Below are 18136 nucleotides of genomic sequence, written 5' to 3'. Positions count from 1 at the left end.
GAGCTCAGTACTGTGGAACCAAATCCCTGTGTTACAGAATGACATCAGCTGTGCATAAAGCATTATAGGCTCAAACCACAAACCTGATATTCTATTGTTTTGCTATAATTTCCTTTATATCATTGTATTTTTTACCTCACTCGTTGATCTTAATTTACAAACAAACTTAGCATGCTTTATTTAGTATTCTCTGAAAGTTGTGGTATTTCACCACCACTAGTGATACGGTATCACGTTAAATAATATAAGTCAATTCAAAAAGATTACCAAACAGGTTTATTCCCTTAAAATAACATTATATTCTGGATAGTGAAAACTGAGAGTTCCAATAGCCATCTATGGAAAAAAGAAGGAAAATTTGCCATTTAAAGGGTGATAAAATAACAGGTACGAATGAGAAAATATGGCTTTCAACAGATTTTCCCTTTTACAAAAAAGTAAAAATAAAAAAGGCACACCTTGGTGGCATTTATGTTTGTAAATTAAACTTTTTGGAGAAAAATCTAATAAGACAAAATAAGTAAGTGAATAAAACAGTCTGTAATGTGTTCTGTTATGTACAGTAAGTATAAACTCAAAGTACTGACTGTGCCCCATAGGAAATGTTTATATTAGCCCAGATAGAATTGTAGACACATTATACATATCATAAGGTATTTTTCATAACTGTTGTGCCTCTCCTTTGTACCATTTAAGAAAAAAAGCACTGTATCAAGCAGAGTTTTGACACCAGTCATCAGTGAATAAAAATATCTAAGTTTATTGAACAAACCAAGGCACACAGAGGCATGGAGATAGCTTTTATTATTAAATCTGTTTAATACTGCACTCAGTTTGGCACTCCTCTGTTTCTCACCATCTAAAGCATTGCCAACTCAGATAGATTTAAAAAGATAAGTGTAGCGCCAATGAGAGAACCACCTGTATGGCGGAACTAATATAGGGCCCAGTGACAAGTGATAATCACAAACCACAAGCACTTTTGCTCCTCAATTAGTGAACCACATACACTGTAAGTGAATATATAAAAAAATTGCACTCACAACAACCTTGGTAGCGAGTAAATATAAATTACCCTGTGGATGAACAAGTGAGTCTGAAAAATCTAAAAAACAAATAAATAAATGAATAAGGATGCTGCCACTAAGAGGACTGCCTTTGGGCAGAGCTGGTATGACAGTCAAGTGACAGATGCAAACCGTGAGCAATGTTGCTTCCCCAATGGTGGACCACCCACACTGTAAATGGGTGAAGTGATGTAAACCACAGTTGCAAATATTCACAACATACTGGTATTAATATTCCCTGTGGATGAACAGGTGATATTAGAAGAACTTGAAAATAATATGTTTAAACGCCCATAAGTGAGCCATCTGTGTGGCAGACTACTATGATCAGTGATATATCTTCAACCGTAATCACACATGCTGTCAGTGAATACAAAAATAAATAAATAATACTAGCAACAGCTGTGAACTGTGAGAGCAAAGCCCCAATCAGAAAATGGAAAGTTTAGTCCATACACCATGCAGATAGTACGAATGTAATTTCCTTTCAGATAAACTCGGACCAAATAAATGTTGCAAGATAAAATCCCCGGAATCTTGGAAACAGTGGGGGGGGGGGGGGGTCTCAAGGGCTTTTGTGGGCCGATTGCCCTCTCTGGTCACCGTCAGGATGTCAATCCTTTGCGTTAGATGTCCTAGACGTAATCGGTGTCTGATGTATTCAAGTTGCATCCGTGGCCAGACTTTTCACTCGAAACGCAAGCAAGCACCGTAGTAGTGAACCAAACAATTCCAATTAGGGGAAAAAGGAGAAAAGGAAAAAACTCCTCATAGTGTAAAATTGTAAAATTATTTGAATTAATAAAAAGCTTCAAAAATCACACTGGTTACAAAAAATTCATATCTAAATCAAAAAAAGATCCAAAAAACACACGTAGAATAAAAAGCACACAGCAATCCCCCACCTTGGGTGTATGGGCAGATTGTATTCGTCTAATAGAGACTTCAACAGGGGTGTACAACTGGACCCCACTTCTCCCTGCACTTATATAGTCCACAAACCCACCTGCGTGTGACCCCGTTCTCCTCCACCTGCTGATGCCGGTGTGTCTCAATCTCGTGTTGCTTCCGGGAACATGCGTTCCAAGTAACGGAAGTGGATGGGCGGGGTTAGCCAATATACTTCATTCCATTGTTCCGGGTCCAACACCTGCGGAGATACTAGACGTCTCCCCCCAAAGTTCCTTCCTCCTTCCAATAGGGGGACAAGGATTGGAGCTTCACATGCCCTCAAACCTAGCCTGTCAGCTTCACCTCAGCGAGCACGACAAGCGTCATGATGTCACGCGCTAAACCAGCATACGATACGCGCTCAGCCTGCGCAATGTGTGTACCACGTGATGCGGAAGCGCAGCAGCATCATGCGTTCAATTGACTGGCAACGTGCGCTCCATCAGGTTCATAGATCGTCGTGGGACACCGGAAATAATGAAATACAAACAACCGGAGACCTGTCAGATAAATAATCTACCACAGGCCATGGTGTTTTAAAAAAGAAGTATAAATCAAGTCTCTGCAGAACCTCATATAGTGGAACGAATCTGCTCAGCAGACTAATTCTCCACTTTTGATCACCAGAAGAGCAGAGACAATATTTAGCATTGAACTTGGTCTCACGGGGGTGGGTAGTGGTCAGTCAGACATATTAAAATACCATAACTGATAACTACCACTACAAAATACCAAAAGAGGCGAAAAGAGCATGGTTATAATTAACCTAAATATATCAACCATCCCAAGTCAATCACTTAGGATTGGTTGATAAAGGCATTTACATCCCATTCAACATTTAGGCCATAAGGGACGTAACATTTAAGTTGATATATCCAGAATACCTCAAGTTTAGATACCCCTCTGACACTAGGTTCCCCCCTCCAATGGGGAACAAACTTGTCGATGATTTGGAAGTTAGTACCTTCCAATTTTTTGTTGTGTTGCTCAAGGTAGTGCTTAGGCACTGTATGATTGGTGCAGCCTTTTTTGATATTGATGATGTGTTCACCTACCCTTGTGGAAAAGCTCCGTATGGTACGACCAACGTACTGTTTTCCACAAGGGCAGGTGATGAGATAAACTATATGCTTGGTAGCACATGTAAAAAAGTGTTTCATTGGGAATTCCACTCCCGTGAATGTGGATCTGAAACAGGTTGTCTTTTTCCTTCCGCTCACATTATGTAAGCAGACGTTGCACCTCCTGCAGGGGTGATACCCCTTAGAAAGGGGAAAAAGGAGGGCTTAATTGGAGGGTCTGAAATGTTGGGGGCAATTTGGTTTTTGAGTGACGTAGCTCCTCTATAAATCACCCTGGCGTTAATGGGAAGCGAAGGACCCAGAATCCGATCGCTTTTCAAAATCTTCCAATGCCTCCTTATAATCTCTTTAATTTGCTTATATTGGGTAGAAAAGGTGGTACAAAATGAATTCTTAAATCTTTTTTCCTGAGAAATTTTTGGCCATTCCATCGTTAATGTGGTACGATCAATCATGGTGATTCGATCAATTTCCCTATCCACATCATGGCTGGAATATCCCTTATCGGTGAATCTGTGTTTCAAAATTTGTGCCTGGGCCTGAAAATCTGTGAGGTTTGAACAGTTGCGTCTAATACGCAGCAACTGGCTGCGAGGCACAGAGGTCAACCAGGAAGGGTGGTGACAACTGTCTGTCGGAATGAACCCATTCCGATCTGTGCTTTTAAAATAAGTTTTGGTCACCAACTGGTTGTCTTGGGCCCATATTTCTAAGTCCAAAAAGTGGATATTGGAGAAACTAGCTTCATAGGAGAGGCTAATTCCAACTTCATTATGATTGAGGGTAGACATGAAGTCATCTATGGACTGTCAGTCTCCCCTCCATAGGAGGAGGATGTCGTCTATGTATCGAGCCCAGAGAATGATCTCTGGTCAATTAAGAGCATAGATGACATCCTCCTCCCACTTGGCCATAAAGATATTGGCCAAGCTGGGGGCAAATTTGGCCCCCATGGCTACCCCTTTTTCCTGCAGGTAAAATTCTCCACCATACCAAAAGTAGTTGTGTGAGGCAGCAAACCTCAATAAATCCCAAAAAAACTCTCCTGTATGTTAGAGAGGTAGTCAACCCTACCCAGGAAACACTCCACTGCACGAAACCCCAATTCATGGGCTATGCTGGTGTACAGAGAGGCGACATCGGCCGTCACCAGCAGGATGTCGTTGCGATATACTATTTCTTGGAGACGTGCAATGGTATGTTGTGTATCTTTCAGGTATGAAGGAATACCTTTGACAATGGGTTGTAAATGGAAGTCTATGTATTGCCCTAAGCGGGAGGTGACTGAGTTAATCCCACTTACAATGGGTCATCCTAGAGGACATACACTGTCCTTATGGATTTTTGGTAGGTAGTACATTACTGGGATGCGCGGAACTTTAGGAATAGGATAACCGCGCTCCTTTTTGTCCAAGATACCCTTCCGAGCCCCGGCCTCAATAAGCTCAGTTAGAGAAGCCTTGAAACCAGATGTGGGGTTCGATGGTAGTCTCACATTGGTTTCAGTATCCCCCAAGATTCTAGACATTTTGCAATGATATGCGGACTTATCCAAAATCACAATCTCCCCTCCCTTGTCCGCAGGACGAATAACAAGGTCCTTCCGTTCGCACAGGGTTTTTAAACCAATCTTAATGTTGGGATCCGAATAGGTCCTTTTTAAAGGAAGTTCATCCAGGTCTTTTAAGACCAGATCCCTAAACACTTTAATGCTAGGAGCCATTGGACATGAAGGGTTGAAGAGGGATGGATTGGAAAGTCCTGTATGTACGATCTGGGAGGAAATTTCGGGAAGGTTGGGCCTACTGGGATTGCTAATAAAATAACTTTAAATATTAAGTTCACATACGTACTTTTGGACATCGATAAAGGTGTTGAACTTGTTGAGAGCCTTGGGTGGAACAAATTTCAACCCCTGTCTTCTCTTCTTTCATTTTCAGCGCAGCTGATGCTGCTGAGAAAGGGATAGGGGAACATGTGTCCCTAGTCCCTTTCCCTGTCTCAAAGGGAAGATGTCCCCCTTAAAAAAAAGAAAGCATTATAAATAAAAAAATAGTAAAAAAATGTTTTAAAAAATTAAAAACAAATTGTTAAAGATAAAAAAAAAAAAATACTGACACATGTGCCACTGTCACATGAGATTTAAAAAAAAGTATCGGTATTCGGTATTGGCGAGTACTTGAAAAAATGTATCGGTACTTGTACTCGGTTTTAAAAAAGTGGTATCGGGACAACCCTAGTTTATACCAAGAACAATTATCAATCATAAGTTTATAAACATAAATTGAAAAATTATTATATTTTCTCTTTAGGATCAATTAGGTGATTTAAAAATAGACTGAATAAGGCTGCCTGTTTTTATATTGTATTCATCCGTGTGAATCAATATTCTTTGGAGACTGCTTACTGAACATTTCTAAAATTGATTTACACTATGATATTGTTATACTGCAAAGTGTGTTTCTTCTATAATTCTGTAGCTATTGTATCTGTTTTATTACTGATCATTATGTTAACAGAATATGAATCTAAGGGAGGCTTTAAAACAAAAACAGATATTTCTATCATATCTCTGCAGGAAACCACAGTGTTTGCTCCACTTTGCACCTGTATTTTCTGAAAAAAGAATGAACAGAGGGCCAGATTCACAGAGCGAGTACGCCAGCGTATCTACTGATACGCCGGCGTACTTTCAAATTTGCTGCGTCGTATCTTTAGTTTGAATCCTCAAACCAAGATACGACGGCTTCTGGCTTCGATCCGACAGGTGTATGGCTTTGTACGCCTTCGGATCGTAGGTGCAATACTTCAGCGCCCGCTGGGTGAAGTTTGCGTCGTTTTCCGCGTCGGGTATGCTAATTAGCTTTTTCCGTCGATCCACGAAGGTACGCGCGGCCGTCGCATTCTCTTACGTCGTCGCTAGTCGGCTTTTCCCGGCGTATAGTTAAAGCTGCTATTTTGCGGCGTATAGATAGACTTGCCATTATAAAGTATGGCCGTCGTTCCCGCGTCAAATTTCGTTTTTTTTTGCGTAAGTCGTCCGTGAATAGGGATGGACGTAAGTCACGTCTAAGTTCAAAAAATGACGTCGTTGCGACGTCATTTTGCGCAAAGCACGGCGGGAATTTTCAAAGCGGAGCATGCGCAGTTCAATCGGTGCGGGGACGCGCCTCATTTAAATTAATCACGCCCCTACCCGTCGATTTGAATTGCGCGCCGAGAGATACACTACGCCGCCGTAACTTATGGCGCAAAATCTTCCTGGATTCGACTTAGAGCCAGGTAAGATACGGCGGCGTAGCGTATCTCTGATACGCGGCGCCTGGGCATTTCTATGTGAATCTGGCCCAGAGTTTCTAATTCACTGTAATTTTTTTTTTTTTAGCATGCTTTTGCCAATCATATTTTTCAGTGCTCTAATGTTTGTGAATATTCAAATGACTACCCATGTTATTGTTGCCAAGACTTTCAGCTCAGTAAAAAAGTACCTGTACTTGGCAAAACCTCACAAACCAGAGACCAGAGACTCCTGTTTGTGAAACATTATTGAATCTTGAATTGTCCTGGGGAGACTTGCTCTATTAAGTGACCTTTTGCAGTCAAATTGGGTCAACTACTTTATTTATTTGTTACATGGTCCTCTTCACATGGTAATAAAAAATTAAAAAAAATGCTGCTTACCCTTTTACTTGTTTATTTCTCAAAACTTAAAAACTGAAGTTTTTTCCTTTCTGGTAATGTTAATAAAGGGCTGGGGAGTAAAAATGCCTATAAAATTACAAAAAACAACAACTGGGAAGGTAAGAAATATTTAAAAAATATCAGCAGAAGATTGGGAGTCTATCTGCACTTACAGTATATTCATAATGACTGAATATAGCAACTTAGGAAAATGGGTACAAAATCTATACTAGCTGGTATAGTACCCCTACTTTGCTGCATAGATTCTCTGTAATATATGCTGGAGGTGTGAAAGGGAAAAGGGAATGATGCTAGATACTGTATATGGTGGGTGTGTTCCAAACTCCCATCTTTCTGGAAGAAGGTATATGTAATCATTGCATTGGTTACTACTGACACACTGGATTACCTTCCAACTCAATATCTTCTCCATCATATATCCTTATTAGGGATGAGTCGAACACCCCCCTGTTCGGTTCGCACCAGAACTTGCGAACACACCAAATGTTCTTGTGAACTTTAGAACCCTATTAAAGCGGATGTGCCATGGGAAAATAATATTAAAAGCCAGCAGCTACAAATACTGCAGCTGCTGACTTTTAATATTAGGACACTTACCTGTCCTGGAATCCAGCGCCGATCGCAGCAGAGGATGAACGATCGCTCGTCTCTCTGCTGCTCCCCCCGCCATCCACGCTGAGGGAACCAGGAAGTGAAGCGCTGCGGCTTCACTGCCCGGTTCCCTACGGCGCATTCGCGCGAGTCGCGCCGCGCCCGCCGATTGGCTCCCACTGTGTGCTGGGAGCCGAGTGTTCCCAGCACACAACGGGGGGCGACGGGATGTGACGGAATGCCCGTCTTTTGCCCGTGAATGCCGGGCCGGAAGTGGGTGCAAATACCTGTCTTTAGACAGGTATCTGCACCCCCCTCCCCCCTGAAAGGTGTCAAATGTGACACCGGAGGGGGGGAGGGTTCCGATCAGCGGGACTCCACTTTAGGGTGGAGAACCGCTTTAAAGTCTATGGGACTCGAACATTTGAAATCTAAAGTGCTATTTTTAAAGGCTAATATGCAATGTATTGTCCTAAAAAGTGTTTGGGGACCTGGGTCCTGTCCCAGGGGACATGTATCAATGCAAAAAAAAGTTTTAAAAACGTCCGTTTTTCGGGAGCAGTGAATTTAATAATGCTAAAAGTGAAACAATAAAAGTGAAATATTACTTTAAATTTCATACCTAGGGGGGGTGTAAAGTTAGCATGTGAAATAGCGCATGTTTCTCGTACATAGAACTGTCCCTGCACAAAGTGTCATTTCTGAAAGGAAAAAAAGTCTTTTAAAACCGGCTTTGCGACTATAATGAATTGTCGGCTCTGGCAATTCAGAGCGAATTCATTCATAAAAAAAAAAAATTGCGTGGGGGTCCCCCAAAATTCCATTACCAGGCCCTTCAGGTCTGGAATGAATATTAAGGGGAACCCCGCCGTCAATTAAAAAAAAATGACGTGGGGTTCCCCGCAAATATCCATTCCAGACCCTTCAGGTCTGGTGTGGATTTTAAGGGGAACTTCACCCCACTCCAGCCGTACCAGGCCACATGCCCTCAACATGGGGAGGATGTCCCCATGTTGATGGGGACAAGGGCCTCATCCCCACAACCCTTGCCCGGTGGTTGTGGGGGTCTGTGGGCAGGGGGCTTAAACACACACAAAAAAGAAAAAAGTCCTTTATTAATAAAAAAAAACTGGGGAAGCCCAGCAAGGGGGAAGACTGGGCTTCCCCAGTGACATAGCAGAGGGTGCGTCAGAGGGTGGGGGGTCACGTGACGGGTGGCCTGCCTCCCCTATATAAGAAATGTCACAGCTTCAGCCGCTCATTCGCTGGGCTGTGTCCAGCGGTGAGAGGAGGTCGGCGATGCTGCGCTCTGGATGGATGGATCTTCTCATCGCTGGACCAGAGATCACCCACATCCGTCGCTGGATACAGACAACGTTGGAGCAGAAAGCCGGGAACGAGTGTCACCGCTGGATTTTTTTTATTAATAAAGGACTTTTTTCTACGGTGTGTGTGTGTGTTTTTAACTATTCACACTTGCTTCGTGAAATGGTAGGGGTACAATGTACCCCATTACCAATTCACATAGGGGGGGCAGGATCTGGGGGTCCCCTTTGTTAAAGGGCTCTGCCAGATTCTGATAAGCCCCCCACACGCAGACCCCCACAACCACCGGGAAAGGGTTGTGGGGATGAGGCCCTTGTCCCCATCAACATGGGGATATCCTCCCCATGTTGAGGGCAGGTGGCCTGGTACGGTTCAGGAGAGGGGGGCCGCACTCTGTCCCCCCCTCTTTTCTGCTGCTGGCCAGGTTAACATGTTCGGATAAGGGGTCTGTGTGCATTTTTGGGGGAACTCCACACCATTTTTTTTTTAAATTTGGGGTGGAGTTCCCCTTAAAATCCACACCAGACCAGAAGGGTCTGGAATGGATATTTGGGGGAACCCCACGTAATTTTTTTTAAAATTGATGGCAGGGTTCCCCTTAATATCCATTCCAGACCTGAAGGGCCTGGTAATGGAATTTGGGGGGACCCCCACACTATTTATTTTTTTTTATGAATGAATTCGCTCTGAATTGCCAGAGCCGACAATTCATTATAGCCGCAAGTCCGGTTTTAAAAGACTTTGTTTCCTTTCAGAAATTACACTTTGTGCAGGGACAGTTCTAAGTACTGGAAACATGCGCTATTTCACATGCTAACTTTACAGGAATATTTCACTTTTATTGTTTCACTTTTAGCATTATTAAATTTACTGCTCCCGAAAAAACTGAAGTTTTTAAAACTTTTTTTTGCATTGATACATGTCCCCTGGGACAGGACCCAGGTCCCCAAACACTTTTTAGGACAATAACTTGCATATTAGCCTTTAAAATTAGCACTTTAGATTTCTCCCATAGACTTTAACAGGGTGTTCTGCTTTTCCCTAATTGTTCGTTGTTCGCCGAACAGGCAAACAGGCAATGTTCGAGTCGAAAATGAGTTCGACTCGAACTCGAAGCTCATCCCTAATCCTTATCCAAAAGAACACATTCCAAATCTCTTGCCATGTTTATGGTTAATGCTGCCGGACAATTCATCTCCAGTCATTGGTGCTCAGACTGAGTTCCAATGAAAAGGGAGTAGTTCCAGAGACGACTCAACAAAGTGGAAGAGATTGAAGAACTGATCCATTTTTCTCAGGACAGACTTACAAAATTCACTTCCAAAAGGTACTGCTGTATTAATTTAAAAATAGCCAAAGCTTACCTCAGTTATTAGTAGAAATGTGTCTCGTTACTGGTGTAGTGTTACCTGACCTTAATGTGGCATCTGGGGGAGCTTTTTCCCTTTACGTGCGGCTGCCGTGATCCCCTGATGGACCGTCTCTATTTCCCTCTGTTAAGACTGCCTGGTGACAACTGCCTTCATGTTGTAATGTATTGTATCACCATTCATTGCGGACTTACAAAAATATATTGATAAGATAGTCCAGAAATGGGTAACAAAAATGGTGAAAGGTCTGAGGGATACAACATACAAGGAAAGACTTGACAAACATAATATGTACAGACCAGTAGAAAAAAGGGAAAGGACAAAAATTATTAAACATTTAAATACATCAAGGGGATGAATAAGGTTTAGGAGGGCAGTATTTTAAATATGAAGCCATGAACACAGGAACAAGCTAGCAGAAGGAAAGTTCAAAACTAATCTTAGAAGGTATTATTTTAAAAAAGAACATGCTTGGAACAGACTTTCAACAGAGGTAGTGAGTCTGTCAACATTAAGTTGATTCAAACATGCTTGGGAAAAACATAGATCTATACTCAAATAAAAAAGTTAACAATGTTTCTATATTTTCATATTCTGGAGATAAAACTAATAAATCCTTTCATTGAAGAAAATCTAATATGGGAAAAAGACTTTTGACCAAAATGCATTCAGCCTCAAATACCCCTGGTTATGAATAATTTAACACCTTCCCACCTGGCCTATGGTACAATGATGGCCGGACGGGAGCACTGTTGTTCTGGGGTAGACAAAGCCAATGACTGATCACTGTGCCAGACGCTGCTAGTACCATATGATCACTGTGACCAATCACAGAGGATCACATGACAATTGTAAACAATGGGTAGCTTTCTTTTATGACATCCATTGTATACAATTGTGTTGCTAGCTGTGATTGGTCTCAGTGATCACAGCCCATCTGTACCTTGTCATTAGCTTTGGAAAATCACAGCTACTCAGCAAATAATCACAGCTATTCAGCTATCACAGCGAATAAACCTGTTTCATTCAGTAAAGATGGTTGCTTATACCAATAAAATTCATTGGTATAGGCAATCATATTGTGTAAAAAATAAATAAAAATCCTGATTACTTCCCCAGAGTAGTACAGTGTTACTGAGGTAACACTAAATTGCTCTGGTCACAGCATGTTAGAAAATAAAATCATAAAAATATATATATATATATAAATATATATAATTCCACCAAAGAAATGTAGCAAAATACATTTTGATCTAAAGTTATGTAGAACAATTATTTATTTGCAACATTTTATAACAGACATGAAGAAAAACACACTTTTTTCAAAATTGTTGGTCTTTTTTTGTATATTTAGCAAACAATTTAAAACCCAGTGGTGAAAAAATACCACCAAAAGAAAGCTCTATTTATATTTCCTTTAAGTACAGCGTTGCATGACCACACAATTATCATTCAAAAAGTGCTGAAAGCTAAAAATTTACCTGGGCAGGAAGGGGGTAAAGGTGCACGATATTGAAGTGGTTAAAGAAATTGTACATGTGAGTATTTCACATTCATGGCTTGAATGGAAATGGAATCGCCAACCCTGCATGGCAATCTCCGTATATAATACAGTATGTATGATTCATTAGTAAAAATTCCTATAAGTTAATTTGTTGATGGATTTTTATATTCCTACAAATGTCTCAACAAACTGTCTTACATGTAACTGTCTTACATGTAACAGTACACACTTGTACGTTCATGTTTTAGAGGAATATGCTCTATATTCCTCCATGTAAATGTTTGTATTTTAACCTACTATTTCCTGCTTGTTTAAGGCCCCATACACACGAGAGGATTTATCCGCAGATACGGTCCAGCGGACCGTATCCGCGGATAAATCCTCTCGAGGATTTCAGAGGATTTCTATGCGATGGCGTGTACACACCATCGCATTGAAATCCGCGCTGAAATCCTCTGCCGATGACGTGTCGCGCCGTCGCCGCTATTATGACGCGGCGACGGGCGCGACGCTGTCATATAAGGAATTCCACGCATGCGTCAAATCATTACGACGCGTGCGGGGAATCCCTTTAGACGGATGGATCCGGTAAGTCTGTACAGACGAGCGGATCCATCCGTTGGAATGGATTCCAGCAGATGGATTTGTTGTGCATGTCAGCAAATATCCATCTGCTGGAAATCCATCCCAGGGGAGATTTCTCTGCGGATAAATATCCGTTGGCGTGTACACACCATAGGATCTATCCGCAGAAACCCATTTGATGGGATTTATCTGCGGATAGATTCTATGGTGTGTATGGGGCCTAAGACTACAGATAGTTTCTGTGTATTAGATTAGACTTTGTATAGACTCTAATAAATGTTTATTATGTTAAACGCTTTCACTTCTGGTCAAAAGAACTCTCATTTAACCCACATCATATCTCTGAGATATTAAATCTTAAAATATAGATTTTAAAGGTTAACAGTTTTGCTTTGTAGTTTTTCACTACTATAACAGTTTCAAGAAATGCAAAGGTTAATAAAGAGGGAACAGTCCAATATGCCTCTTACAAGAGATGAAGACAAGAACACCACTAAAACTGCAGTACAGTACTTCACATATGCAAGGTTAAGATTCCGTTATATTTATAATAATACATCTTCTATCATACATACACTGATATATAAGTGTCTCTTCAATTCTTATAATCTTCTAAATGCAGCACTTTTGCATTTTTTACACATTGTAAAACATGAAACTGAAAAATAACATGTTAGAAAAATTGTATATTTTAATAAACCTAAATCCCATACTAATATAAAACAAAAGAACATGTATGTACTGTAGTTAAATATTTATTAAAAAATTATGAATTTACATTTGGATGCAATGGAAGTACCAGGGTTTGATTTGGTAATAGCTTTTTTAATCCCATACTCAGTACAACTAGATGGAAAAAGTAACAGCAGTACTCTGGGCCAATTAAGCTTTGTTGAAAGCAGGAGAGAGGAAAGAGATGACCTCATCACTCTGCTGCTGCCCTTTCATTGTCCATTTACAAGCTAGGGACAGGAAAGTAAATGCTGTATTACTTAACTGCAGTACTAAAAAGTCAGGTAACTGTCTTGGATTTGCTGCAAATCACAGGACTGGGTGGACAGAAATAATAATCTCATGGCAGGACTTCGATATATGTGGGAAGTTATATAGATATTTCACTGCCCAGTTTTTATATAAAAAAAATCCTGTACCATTTTTGGAATTGTATTTTCCAAGGAAGATGCATGTAAAAGCTGAAAAAAACCTTATATAAATACATTTTATTAACAAAAAAATAAGTAAACAGAAGGAAAAACATACACTTAAAGGGTAACTCCACTTTTGTTGAGAAAAAAACATCCCCTCTGAGTGAGCTATGTACATTACAGGGATTATAACAACCTTTGTTGTAGATTTCTAACTTTTCATATTATCACTGTGTGTTTCTCTGTGCCCATATGGGAAACTAAGCATAATGGGAGTAGTTTCAAAATTATCAATCAGCTGTTGCAGCCGCAGGGCTCTAATGAGGAAATCTGCTGGGCCTGCATCCCTTTAGATGTGTTCTTATTATGAGTATCTTACCAAAAATGACAGTGTTGTTCCAGGGGATGTCTGCAATCTGACTTGTATCTTGGTGCCAATCACACACGCAAGAAATTATGTTTCTGGGGGGGGTTCTGTACACATTCTGTGTACAGAACAACTCCAGGTAGCCATATTGCATTGAATTTTCAGAAAATTACAGCGGCTGCAGATTAAAAAAGAAAGGTAATTTTTAATAACATTTAATTACAATGGGCCAGATTCACAAAGGAGATACGATGGAGTATCATAGAATCAGTTACGCATAGATAGCCAGAAGATCCGACAGGTGTAATGGACTTACACTGTCGGATCTTAGGATGTAATACCGCGGCCGCCGCTGGGGGGAGTTCACGTCGTAAACCAGCGTTGGGTATGCAAATTAGGAGTTACGGCGATCCACGAAGATTTTTCCCGACGTTACGTCGTCGCAAGTGTTAGATTTCCGTCGCAAAGATAGTGCACCTTTAACATGGTGGAAAATTACTCCACCATGTTAAAGTATGCTCGTCTTTCCCGCGTCGCTTTTGAATTTTTTTAAAAAAAAAAAAATTTCCCGGTGTAAGTGCTTTGTTGACGTCGCGATTCTCAAAACGTTGGCGTGTCGTAATTTCGCGCAAAGCACGTCGGTAAATCTGCGATGGGAGCATGCGCAGTACGTCCGGCGCGGGAGCGTGCCTAATTTAAATGGTACCGGCCCCATTTGAATTGGACCGCCTTGCGCTGGACGTGTTTACGATACACCGCTGCAAATTTCCAGGTAAGTGCTTTGTGGATCAGGCACTTAGACTGAAAACTTGCGGCGTTGTAACATAAACGGTTTAAGTTACGCTGCGCCGCGGGTATGTGAATCTGGCCCAATATGACTTGTGTCGCAATTTTAAACACTATATTAGTTTTTTCTTTATTTGCTCTTTTTTCCCCCACAAAAGTGAAGTTACCCTTTAATTGAACAATTTAATTCAATGAACATTTTCCTTAGACCCAGTTTCCTGCTGCTATAGCTGGATATACAGTGCATTATGGCCAAAAACTGCAGGGGATAACATGAGTAGTTACTGCAATTGACAATTCTGTAGCTAGCTGCAAAAACACTTCAGAAAAGTAGTCTTTACTGACTGAGCTAAAAATTGCAGGAGTTGCTTCAACAGAGACCATTCATTGGCTGCAGTTCAATTATTTGTACCAATAAAAATACTCAGAACAGTGATTCTGTATCTGGTACAAAATTGTTCTTGTGGCATGCATTTAAATCACTTAAAAAACATACTTATTTCAAGTCAATCTCAATGCTCATATACTTCCTATCACAAGCAAAAAAAATATATATATTTTCTTGACTTTCATACGTCCTTGTAACTTTTTTGTAAGAACACATATTTGGAAAAATAGGCTATAAACATAGAAACTCTTAGGCCCCATACACACCATAGAATCTATCCGCAGATAAATCCCATCAAATGGGTTTCTGCGGATAGATCCTATGGTGTGTACACTCCGTCGGATATTTATCCGCAGATAAATCTCCCCTGGGATGGATTTCCAGCAGATGGATATTTGCTGACATGCTCAACAAATCCATCTGCTGGAATCCATTCCAACGGATGGATCCGCTCGTCTGTACAGACTTACCGGATCCATCCGTCCAAAGGGATTCCCCGCACGCGTCGTAATGATTTGACGCATGCGTGGAATTCCTTATATGACAGCGTCGCGCCCATCGCCGCGTCATAATAGCGGCGACGGCGCGACACGTCATCTGCAGAGGATTTCAGCGCGGATTTCAATGCGATGGTGTGTACACGCCATCGCATAGAAATCTTCTGAAATCCTCGAGAGGATTTATCCGCGGATACGGTCCGCTGGACCGTATCTGCGGATAAATCCTCTCGTGTGTATGGGGCCTAACAGGTGATACAATCAAATTAGCCGAGCCATTTGTTTGCAGAGATTTTGTAATTTGAGAAAAGGTGTTTGTATTACTGTAGACTATACACAAATAAGCTTTTGTGCTTAAGTTTCAACCATTGTTTTTTTTAAATTATGCAACATACCTTTTCCCAGGTATGATAAATTACTTTGCAGGAAATTATTTTTGACATATTTCTTCAAGCTAGCAATGAAAAATAGGATTTCTAAATTTAGATTTGCTCTGTTCATTGCACATGTTACAGTGTGTGCTTTGGAACTATATTTAGTACTGCTGACAGCATTGCAGTGACTCTTGTGGACATCTGCTACCAAATTAAAGAAGTTCATTCATTTCTGTATTTGTCATATATGTATTTTTCTGCTTTATTTGTTGTGTTTTTCAAGGTCATAAATTAGTATCAAAATAATGAACACAAAAGAAGCCCCAGAGAAATATGCTCATGGAACAGGTTTTTTTTGCAATTCAGTCTAAATATATATTTTCATACTTAAATTGTAAGTTAAACGATTGCATACTAAACCAAAGCTGTATACAACTCTATTTTCCTGTTTATTTTCAAGAGCAAAGCTAACGGGGTTCCATACGAAGGAAAACTTGCAAAGCACAGGGTGCTATAATAATAAAAAAAAAAAAAAAACACATCTACCTTTCTCTGCTGTAACTGGCACTTGGCAGAGGTGGTCAGCAGTTAAGACTGCACCCCTTACGCATTGTAACAGTTCCCTTTATTTAGGTGATCACTTTAAACTTGCTAGATTTTTTATTTTTTTGTTAATGAATTAATTTGTAATAACTAGACAATGCTTCTTTGCATCACAGGCAGACATTGAGGGCACCATAACAATGTGATGGACAAAAACAGCAAAAGAGAAATGCTTGTTTAATGCCTATACTGACTTTCACTCCCTTCTCCATCCTTGGGATCTGTAAGAGGTACTTGAGTAATGTGGCCACCCACTTGATCTCAAGGGGGAAGCACACAGAAAAAAAAAACAGGAACAAAACTGCCCCCCCCCCCCCACCCTTAAAATCAATTCCATACTCCCCTTGCAAACCACCTTGTATCCATGTTGATGGCCTGCTCTTAATTTGAGCATGCAGCCAGAATGCATGCTTGGATAAGGGTCTGCTTTGAATTTTGGGGGTCCAATACTTTTTTTTCTTGTTCGTTTCCTTAAAATGCTTAACAGACTCTGTAATGATTTTTACACTATCCACACCCCTTTTTTTGCATTTACCTGGCAGCCAGGAATCTTAAGCTGACAGCTGAATGGACCAGGCGAAGATGACATACTCAGTAGTTGATAGGACAATCAGGAACATTAAGCAGGGTCACATTTAGCAGTGGTAATAATACCAATGATAAATGTTTAAATTCCCACTGCAGTCAAAGGTTTGGCTAGCCCAAACAACCATTTAGTTTGATTGTTTGTTGAACCTCCAAACAGATGAAATTCAGTCCAATGCAGATCCCAAACCAGCAGCTCATTGCTGTAGGTAAAAGGGAGGGATAGGAGGTGCTAGGCCAGCACAGAAAGTTTTCTAATTGGAGAGAACTGTGACATCAATGAGTAGGGGTCTGTGAAAATTCAAAGGGGCATTACACGTGAAGGAAAATCAACAATGAAAGAGAAAATGTTGCAAGCAAGTATTCAAAATATTTGATTTTCTGTGTTTTACCTACAATTTTCACATTGGTGATAGGGTCTCTTTAATACCAATATGTTTTGTGTGCCTTTCAACCTTTTACAATGTATTCTTAATTTAAATTACATTGTAAAGCATTTTAGTATAACATGTGTTCATTAAAATAGATTGATGCCCTTAACAAAATTATATTTTTCTGCACATGACATGTATGTAGGGTAGCACTTAGCTTATTTTTATTACTGTGTGTAACCCTTAGTAACCAATGGGTGGTAATTTTTTTCCATTGGGAATTTCAATATCTTTGTTTCACTGCTAAGATCTGCCATGGGCATTTCTCCTTTTGAAACATCCACATTTTACCACAGTCTTAATTTTCTGCACCAGCTTGGTGCCCTGATCCTTTGGGGTTCTAGCAACACCCTTTATTTTTTTAATCTGGGGAAGTTTGAAAAGCACAGGAAGGTGACCTTTAAACATACATTTTATGGATATATCACAGCAGGTGAAGTCCAAGAAAAAATAAAAATGTCTGCTTGTGCTTTTGATGTTTCTTCAATAGCGAAGGGGGTGTGAAGTCAGTATTAATAAATTTGGTGGTATTTGTGGGCAATTTTAGATGTTATAACATCCAAGCCACACCCACATCAAGAAATCCAAACCCTAAAGCTGAAACAATATATATTTCTAAAAGGTTCATGCTAAAGAAGAAGACATTTTTTGCCCAAACTTTATTATAGTAACTCATAGTGAAAATGCATAATAGCTGTCTTTAAAAATCCTAGGATTTATTCAAAGTTTAAGACATATAAGCACAATGACATAATATCGAGAATGATGAACATCATTAAAAT

The sequence above is a fragment of the Rana temporaria genome, chromosome 2, assembly GCF_905171775.1.
Source record: "Rana temporaria chromosome 2, aRanTem1.1, whole genome shotgun sequence".
Taxonomy (NCBI): domain Eukaryota; kingdom Metazoa; phylum Chordata; class Amphibia; order Anura; family Ranidae; genus Rana; species Rana temporaria.
The sequence above is the reverse complement of the archived record's forward strand: the minus strand, read 5'-3'. Positions refer to the sequence as shown.